The following is a 10,904-nucleotide window of genomic DNA, read 5'->3' as shown; positions in this document are numbered from 1 at the left end:
CAGAAGTTCAAGATCAAGGTGTCAGCAGTTTTGGTTTCTTCTGAGGTCTCTCTTGGCTTGCTCTGTCTTCTCATGGTCATTCCTCTGTGCATGGGCATCCCTCCTGTCTCTTTCTGTGTCCAAATTTCCTCTTCTTTTAAGGACACCAGTCAGATTGGATTAGGCCCACCCTAATGGCCCCATTTTAATGTAATTACCTCTTTAAATGCCGTATCTCTAAATACAATCACTTTCTGAGGTACTAGGTGTTAAGGTTTCTGCATATTTAGGGGGACTCTTTTCTTCATTCTTTACCTTTTTTTCATGCTGTTTCCTCTGCCAAGAAAGTTCATTCCTCTTCTTCCTGGCAAATTCCTACTCATCTTTCAAGATCCAGTTACATATTCCGTGCTTTGGGAAGCTTTTTGTGATTTTTCCAAATCTAACAGGGTTGGCCTATGCACACATAATGTTGTCATATTGTATTTTTATTACTTACAGGTTTATCTTATTAACTTCTCTAGGGCTGGAAGCCTGTCTTGACATTCTATTCTTTCTCTTTTCTTTCTCCCCTTCACACCTCAGCAACCTGCATGGTGCTGCTGTTACATAGCTAATGTTCAACAAATGTTGAGAAGCAAAAACATTAGTGAAGCACAGATTGAAGTATGTGTTATCTGCAAATAGTTTGCAAGTAAAAATATCAATATTTTAAATGTGCTCCTGTTGGGATAAGGTATAAACTTGTCAAAGAAGCAAGAAAAAAGTTATGCTAAACATTGAATACTAACTGTGACTGATTCTGTGGAATTAGAGTCCCAGGGACCTCACGTGCTGCATTCTAAGTATTTGCCTATTTATATGTGTATTCACCTTTAGTATTACCATCAAAAAGTTTGCATTTGTTTTGTCCTAGGGATATAAAGAGAAAGAAATTAAGTTCCCCACCCTTAAGAAGCTTACAGAATATTGGGAAAGTGGGACATTTTCCTGTAGAAACAGATGTATGTACTTGTATGAGGAAGTAAACGCTTAGGGCCAAAGGAGTGATTTAAAATACAGAACAAGCAATACATACAATGATAGTGAAATCACAATAGATTTTTTTGAAAGATGAAATCTTGAGCTAGACTTTTCAAAACACCTGTCATCAGCATGAATTTCCAGAGAAGTGGCGGTGAATTACCCTGAACATAAGAGATGGGGAAAACTTCAATCAAAATTTATTAATTTTTATGATCAAATATTCAGAATTTTGAATATTTTCTGATTCAAAGGAGGTGGAGAAGTGGAAAGGATAACACATTAACGTTTCCAATCATTGTGCAAAATCTTCGTTCTTATTTTTGATTAGTATAACATATTGATTTTAAAGAAAATGTTCTTTGATGATGAAGGATCATGTGATGCCCCAGGGTCATAATTAATATATATGATTTTATAGTTATAATCAATTCTATTTATTAAACAAATATTTATTGGCAAATATTCCCAATTGTAGACACTGGGAATATATTAGTGAATAAAAAGAATTCTTGCTCTTATTGAAATAGAGCTCCCTATACCCTCGTAACGTACGCTATCTGCTTCTGTAGAATTGCTTCCTTAACCTAAGTAACTCCATTTTGCCCCTTGTCTGACCTGCAGTCTACCCCTGCTTCTGCATGAGAAACCATTGACCTTCTCATAGAAACAAAAAACAAATGCGTAGAAACAGTAGCCATACACAGTGAATTATTACATGGGAACAGGAACCATACACAATGAAAACTTGTATGATTGATTGCTCGAATAGCTTATTCTCAGCCTCTGTGACCTAGCTCCCTAGCTTGCTTTGTGCACCTGGACAAACCCATGTGCCAACAGAATGTAGTTTCTGTCTTTAAAAACCCCACAAGACCAAAACCTGAGGCCGCTCTTCCTTGGTTGCTCCTTGGGAGATGGACGCTGGCCAGCTGGAGTGAATAAACTGCCCTTTTCTGCACGAGTGGCGTGTAAGTGCATTTCTTGTGGGAGGGTGCCTCACAACATTATGACGCTTACATTTTCTGCCATTTAGAACATTGTTATATCACTTTGTGTTCTTGTAAAACGTTTGGGTTAAAAAAAGGAGTACTGGAAAATATATTTGGTTATTTGACGGTTTTTGTTAATTGGATTTTGATCATTGAGATTTTTATGTTATGATGGATACTTTATAAATTTTCTGTGGATTGTGAAGATGATGATATTAATGATCTTCTTGGTAAAATTGTTTCTTCCTGAGAAAGGACTGGGTTTTCTTCATACGTTGATAACAATTGACTTAAGCTTGACAGGTCCCTGTGTTTGCTATGGGCATACATAGCAACAGTGATGTGTCAGCTCTGTTGTAGTTTTTCATGGGAATGACAGCTGGCTTATAGTCTATAAAGATAATTATTACTTTCTTTAGTAGTTGCTTTGACAGTTTTGACTTCTCAAAGTGATAGTTTGGGGGAGGGATTAAAGAAAAAAATTAATAATTTTAGGGCTCTTTGTCTCTAAGAAAGTTGATGGTTGTTTCTCTTTCTCTGAACTTGAAGATTATATCATAATACTATCAACTTGCATTTGTATAAATCTTCACAGCGTTCAATGTTGCTTTATATATATTTTCCATTACCTCCCCATACACTCATTAAAATAGGCAGGGAAGGTATTATGATCTCCACTTTGCAGAAGAGCAACTGGAAGAGAAGAAAGATCTCTGCCAAGCTTTCACAGGCAATTTGTGAAGAGCTGGGGCTAGAAACCAAGTCTCTGCTGAGTAGGTGATTGTCATTTTCAGGCACTGGCAGCTTCTCAGTTGCAGAGCAGGCAAAGCCCGTTCTAGATGGTTATGCAACTGCTTTAGCATTGTTAATTGTTAAGAAACAAACGTAGCTCTGCAGTTAAATGCTGAGATTGGGTAAGGACTAGCAAACATTGTTACTGAAAATATTTATTTATTTAGTTTTACAATATTGTACAATAAATCTCCAAAAGTTATTCCTCTTGTCTAACTGAAACTTTATACTCTTTGGCCAATATGTACTCTTTCCAATAATGGAAAACATTATTTTAAAACACAGGTGCTGACATGAATAATTTTTGCTATTAAACAAAATCCTCTTAAAAAATGCTACTTTTTTTCCACGTTAAAATATATACTAGGAGAAAATACAGATGAGCACATAGAAGAAAGCAAAAATACTGAAGATTCCGCCACTTAAAAACATAACATGTTCAGTGTTAAAGTGCTTATCCTTTCTATGTACATATACACATTTTTGAAACAAAATGATATAGTACTATAAACATTGCTTAACAATCTGTGTTTTCCACTTAATGATATATCATGAACATTTCTTCAAGTTGTTCAATAATGTTCTGAGAAAAAAATTAAAATGTATCTTTTTAATATAAAACTGATATGGGCTCATTGTATAAAATACAAGTAATACAAAAGTATATAATCCTGCTCTCCACAGGTAGCTATATAGTTCAGTGCATATTGTTCTGCACTTTTTAAAAATAAAGACGGAATTTTACTGGTTGCATTAGTGAATTAAAGTACCTTCTTTAGAAAAAATATGGAAAATAGAGTATAATTTATTTTAAAAACATGCACATTTTGCTTTTTAGTTTCAATATAACAAATAATATATAAATAACAAATACATCACTTATAGCAATCTTTAAGGCATTAAGACAGAACGATACTCTGGAAACCACCAACATACAGGAAATCTTATATATATTGAATCATCTTTGGCAATCTTCAAATAATATTTAAGTGGTGTGGATGCTTTGAGCTTCATAATATAAAACTGACCTTGTTTAAAGATGATGCTTTAAAGTTTGTGGACTATGCCAGCCTTACCAACTGGATTCCTCAATTCAGTTCTCAATTTTATTTAGAAGTAGTTCACTGCTCGAGTGACATAATACATCCTATATATGAATTACAATGGAGTGGTGATGATAATTAAATTAGATTATATGAGTTAAATTGCTACGTAAGCCATAAACTGGTAAGTGAATATTTGTTGCTATATGACTTAAGGGATTTACAACTTAGTAAAGCACAGAAATAACATTATTAGATGGCAGAATTTTATGTTTATTTCAGAAATATGAAATTAAAGTGCTGTTAATAGTCAGAGGACCAGAGGGCATAGTAACTGTGGGATAGTAATAATGCTTGGCACTGATCAGGCATTTATTAAATACGTGTTAAATGTTGAACGGATGAAGACACCCAACTTAAAAAAATGGACCAAGAATAAAAATACGTAATTTACAGAGAAGAAATCCAAATGTCTAATAAACACATGAGAGTTTTTCCAACTTTGTTAGTAAATGCAAAACAAAAACCATAGGGTAAAAATTTTTTACCCATCAGATTGAGGAAAACTTAAAAGTATGACAATATTAAATGCTGTCAGAGTGTGGAGAAAATAGTATACTTGTATAGGTCTAGCAGAATGTAAAATGATCCAGCAACTTTGGGGAGCAATTCGGCTGGCTCTAGTAAATTAAACTAGAACTGGCAATTTCGCTTCTGTACATATTCATGAGAACTACTATTGTTCACGTGTCTAAGACATGGAAAGGATTTCTATTGCAGCACAGGGTATAATAGCAAAAAATGGAAACAATGAATTTATCATTAATAGAAAGGGAATAAAAATAGAAAAAGGGAACAGAATAGGATATTTTTGTAGGCTACAGTATTAACAAACAGTATTAAAAAATAAAATAGCTCTATGAATATTAGCATAGATAATTTTCAAAATATAATTTTAAGTGAAAAAAAACAAGTTGCAGAATCATGCATAGAGGAAGATATTGCTTTGTAAACTTAAAATACATGTTCAAAACTAAACGTTGTTTACGGATGCTTAGGTAGGTAGGTAAAAGGATGGAGAATGGCCTGGAAGGATACACGACAAATTTAACAATAGTTGTTGATCCTAGGGAGGTAGGGAAGGAGAAAGACAAGAATGAGTCTGAGAGATAGTGGCTTGTTAAACAAGTTTTACCTTTGGTACAAAGTTTTTATTTATTTTTTCACATACCATAAAAGGACTGGGAGCCAATCTGAAAAAAGTCAACAGTTGTTAATTCCTGGTGGTAGGAATATGGATGATGTAATTTTTATACTGTTCTGGATTTTGAAATGAGGGTCACTATCCATATCCACTAAGTAGTTAGTTCACATGACACAAAATTCAAAATGTACAAAAGATATACAGTGAAAAGTATTCCCCCTTCCATGACTACTGCCCATAGTTCCCCTTCCTTAGAGGCAGAATCACTGCTACCACTTTCTTTTTGCATTTTTCCATAGATATATTCTCTTTCTGTCTACACACACACACACACACACACACACACACACACACACACACACACACACACACACACATCTTTTTTGCTTACAAATGGAAGCATACTATATTTTTGAAGGAATTTCAATACCTGTTCATATAGAAGTAGTTGTTTTTTCGACTGCATAATATTTTATCTTACGGGACATCTTTTTGAAAGGAAGAAAGATTTTTAAAAAGGGAAGGAAGAAAGGAAAGGGAGGAAGGGAGGTTGGGACTCTGTTGCAGAAGAAAGGATAATAATTTGTAGAAATGGTAAAATCTTGTAGGTTCTAGAACAGGAATATGATAATAGATGCTCCTTCAGAAGGTTAATTTGGGGATACTTTGCAGGAGGGATTGGAGCGAGGGTGAGACTGGGGATGCATAAGCCAGTTAAAAGACTTAGTCAAAGACAAGAGGTAACAAGCACCTGACAGATTGTGGCTGTAATTGGAATGAAAATATGGGAGTGGAGCAAGAGCTATTGCAAAAGCAGAATGTGTGAGGCATGATAGAGTGACTGGATGAGAAGAAAAAAGAGTCTAAGATAAATAACTCCACATTCTAAGTGAACATAAGTGAATGAAAATATAGAGCTATTCTGTGAGCAGAAATAGGAAAGTCAGGAAGAAGAGCTGATTGATAGGGAAAGAAGCGAAAGTCTCTTTTGGGCATATTGGACTCAGAGCTCTTAAGTGGATGCTTCAGAAATCAAATGAAAGGACCTTGGCTAATAGGAGAGATTCAAGATATTTGAATGAATTAATGAAGGAAATGGGGTACAGGAGCTATAGAAGGGGGTCAGGGCTAGATAGTAGAATTGGGAGATACCTGCATAGAAGTGAAAGCTGAATTTTAAGGAAAAAAATGGGCAAAATCGGGGCCCCTCAGTTCCTCAGCAGTGCAGGATACTGAATGTGGGACTGTTTATATTACTAATGTCTGTATAATATGTGATACCTCTACTACAAATGGAAGGACTCAGTGAAAAAAAATTGCTGGAGTAGACAGGGCTGTGGCATTTAGGAGCTGGTTACAATCTGGTGGTCCAGAACTTATTACTGATTGATGAAAAAGTGAGGGTCAAGTCCAGGCACCTCTCTAGGGGCCACAGGATCATCGCATCCCAGTGTGCTTACAATCCTGACCTGCTGCACCAATATTTTATTGGTTAGGAGAAAGTGATAAACAGAGGACATGGGAAAGGAAATTTATAAAGAATTTGGAGTGGTAGTAAAGCAAAGATGATTAGGATTCATTCCCTCATCACTTTCACCCCTGCTCCTGCTTTCATTTATTCATCCATTCATCCATTCATTTATTCATTCATTTTTTTCTCACAAACATCATGGGTTACTTGCTTGCTGCTAACCACAGTGCTAAATGCTAAGGATATATGAATGAAACACAAAACAAACAAAAACTATTCCCGTAAATAGCTCAGTCTAGCGAAATTATAGAAAAATTCTTTCCGATATTTTTCCTAAGGACAATAGTGGATTCAGAATCTCTACATAATAGGAGTTTAGTAGCAGCCATCTGGTGAGAAGTGGGGCTAGGAACTTATCTGAAAGCTTCATTTGACTAAGTTTACTGTTTTTATAAAAGTGTGTTTATTTATGGGTGGCTTAGGGATCCTAAAGGATATAATTAGAGGGTAAAACCTCCAAGGCCATCCCTTTGTTTGGTCAATGTTTAAAGACATGCATTTTGAATGTATGTCACTGCACTGTAAATAATTGGTTGAATCCAAAAGGTCCAGTCCAGGCTTTCCTGGAAAAGAACACACTGATAGGAATGAAGCAGGGATAAACAAGCTTCACTTGGGGGAAACTGGTGATCGAGTTCCCATATCACGACTTTTCTGAATTGCATAGTGTAGTGGATTCAATTATGTTCCCCCAAAACTCACTGAAACTTGAATTGTGTACCTCAAGTTTTATGTATTAGAAACTTGGCCCCCATTGTGACTGTTAAGAGTGTGGGAAGTCCCATTTTGGTAATCAAAAGGTGGATCCTTGAAGAGGTGATTAGATTATAGGACCATGCCATAGTGAATGGATTAAAAATGGTGGTCAGGGGCATGTTTCTGAGGACTTAAAAAGAAGAGGGAGGACAGTCTGTTCCTCAGCTCTCTCTGCTTCCACCATCTTGCAATATGAGGCCCCTGGGTCACTGTTGCCACCACAAGATGGACTTTGGACTTCCCAGCCTCAGAAACCATAGGCAATAAATTTCATTTTCTTTATAAATTACCCAGTTCCAGGTATTTTGTTCTAAACAACAGAAATGGACTGATACACATGGGAAGGGCTTGGGCCCTTCATACCAACTCTAGTATAATAGTCATGTGACCTTTAGCAAATCACTTAACCTCTCTGAGCTTCGTATCTTCCCCTGTGAAATTAAGAACATAAAGCCTCTGTCTCAGATTCTTTGTGGATTAAATGTGCTAACACGTACCTGACATAATGGCTGACCTGTAGCAGGCACTCAATGAACATTTCTTTCTTTTCTTTCTTTGTCCCTACGGTCTGAAAGTACAGAGGTTGAAGAGAGGTCACCTTGTGTGGAGAATGGGCAACACAAAGACATTCTTTCTCACTTGCAGGCTCTCATACTGCCTAACTGTCACACCAGGTGTAAAAGAGTCACTAACACTTCCAAGAGGCATTCTCACTGAAACAATCATACATGTTTCACTTAAAGTCTGAAGAACTGTTTATCACTTAGAGAGATTCTGATGATGCACAGCCTAGCAGCATCTGATCCACTCAGAAAGGGGCTGACATTTTCCTCCTTCCCAATTGCCACTTCTAAATCCTTCACTCCACCCTTATCTTTTCCCACTGAGGTTCATCTTTCTACTTCTTGTCTTGGGTATCTATTGATCTTCTGCTGCTGCTCCACATTCATCAAATAATTTGGTACATGTTGCACAGACATCCCTTTCTTCTGAGTCTCTCTGTCATTCAGGGCAACCTCTACAGCTATAAAATATGACACATTCAGAAATGAGTCCTTAGCCTTACAGGTTACTGTTTTTCTCAGCTCTGGTGACCTTCTCTTCCTTTTCATTGTGGTCACCCAAATCCTTGCTGCAGAGATACTATGCCTTCACAATAGTAACCTTCCCTATGGCATCTCATATCCTGACTATAGGCTCTTTTCTTCCAGCTCCAGTACTCTCTTCCCACTAGACTTGTTCTTCAACCTTATTGAGATTAATTTTAGATGAATTTGAGATTAACGGTCAACCTTATTGACCATTAATTTTCTAATATATCCTCCCTTGTCAGCATCCCCTTCTTCTTCCTTAAACCTAGAACATGTCATTTGTCATTAAGACGAGTCTCTCACAATCCCCTTATCTACTTTGACCCGTTGCCCTTCCACCTTGACCACTCTACCTGACTCCAATCTCAAGACTGATGAGCAATTTTGGATCATTCCAGACATCTGTCTTTTTTTTCTCTCTTTTTTCTTGGCTCTTTCTTACTGGAACCATTGAGCACTGTGAAAGAAAATCACAGCATCCTAGCACTGTGTACACTGTTACATCGCGCGTGACTCTGCTGATGCCCTGTAATCCTTCCACAAATTCCTACCCCAGCTCTCTCCCATTTCCTCTGCACTCTCCTGTTGCATACCAGTGCCACTCTCCCTAAGTCCCCACCGCATCATAAAACTAGGAGTATCCCACTTAGAATCTTCCGATGACTCTTCTTCTTTCGGACAACAGAGCATTCAGTACATCAGTGATTTAACCTCCGCTTCCTTACTGCCTCTTTTCTTGACATTTACTCCCACAAACCTACTCTCCACCATCTGACCTGCTGTAGTTACCTGAACGCACCTTGTTCTCTTTGTACCTGCTACTGCTTCCATCTAGAATCCTGTTCCACACCATAATGTGCTTGGATAACTGTCTGCTCTTTGTCCACAATTGCTCTAGCCTTGCCTCTTCAGAAAGCTTTATCTCAAGTTCCCTGTGGAGGATTAGGTACATCTGTTCTTGGCTCTCACAGCACCCCTGGCCCTGACCGACCTCCGTATGCTGGATATTGGCCTTTTGTCCTTCTGGATCCCTCTCCACCCCTTCTTCACTATTCTCTCTGGAGAAGAGAGGTGCCCTTTATGGATGTACCCACATGCATGCATGCCCTCTGGGGTCATCCAGTGCAGAATCCCAGCAGGAGATCAGTGTGTGTGTGTGTGTGTGTGTGTGTTACTGTTCCTCACAGGTAGTTATTCTGCAAACTCCCTCTCCTTCCAGGGCCATGACAACTCTCTCTTGTTTTCATTTCAGCCTGGTAGTAACATCATGGCTACTTCTAACTCCAGGTTACTGCACTAACCTTTTGGTTCCCTTACACTCACACCCATAGAGGCCATTGTACCTTGTAATATGAAACAACACCAAAAAATCACTCAATTTAAAATCCAGTTATTATATTTTAAACATCAATTCTTTGTCAGTCAAGACAATAAATTAGTGTTGTTTCTTCAGACAGATAATAGACATGTATATAGCCTTTGGTTTATTTTTTTCCCCTTGAAATTTAGCAGCCCTGAAATTTAAAAGTGGATTATTAAAATGGCATACTAAAATTATAAAAACTTTAATGTTAAAATTTAAATATGCTGTTGATTTCTCAGTTCTACTGAAAAAGATTTTTGGGAAATTCAGAATTAGTATAACACAGTAGTTAAAAGCATAGATTTTTGGCATAATGTGTACTTTGGTTCATCTAATTACTATATTTGGTATACTTTCTGGCTATTTGTTCTTGGCAATTTAAGTACCTTTTCTGAGCCCCAGGTTCTTATCTGTAGAAACCCATGGATAATAGTTACTTCACTGTTTGCTGTGAGAGTTACATGAATAGAGTGCTTTGTGCCTGGTGCATAGTAAGAACCCAGTAAATTGTCACTTCTATTACTACATGAAAGAATAGTATCATCAAATTACACATACTTAATTTTTAAATTTCTTTTTGATGTCAATGTTTTCTTTTTTAATTAAAAAAAATGGAGGTTAAACTTTGCATACAGTGAAATGCACATATATTTAAGGTACAATTTGATGACTTTTGATCAATGTATGCACACATGCAACCACCTCCCCCAACTTTTATTCCAGAAAGTTCCCTCATGCCCCCCTCCAATAAATCCCCACTCTCCCCCAACTTACACAACTATTGTTCTAACATCATAGAATAGTTTTGTCTGTCCTTGAATTTTATATAAATGGAATCATACAATATATAATCTTTTATCTAGCTTCTTTCATTCTAAATAATGTTTCTGAGATTCTTCCATGTTGTTGCAAGGATCAGTAGTTCATTCCTTTTTATTGCTGAGATATATTGCATTGTTTATTCATTCTCCTATTGATGTAAATACAGGTTCCTTCCAGTTTGGGGCTTCTGTGAACATAGTTGCTATAAACATTCTTGTACAAATATTTTTGCATACATATGATTTAATTTCTATTGCATAAATACCTATAGGGGAATAACTGAGTAACAGAGTAGGTGTGTGTTTATC

Source organism: Cynocephalus volans, chromosome 9, assembly GCF_027409185.1.
Source record: "Cynocephalus volans isolate mCynVol1 chromosome 9, mCynVol1.pri, whole genome shotgun sequence".
NCBI lineage: Eukaryota > Metazoa > Chordata > Mammalia > Dermoptera > Cynocephalidae > Cynocephalus > Cynocephalus volans.
This window is presented reverse-complemented; position numbering follows the sequence as displayed.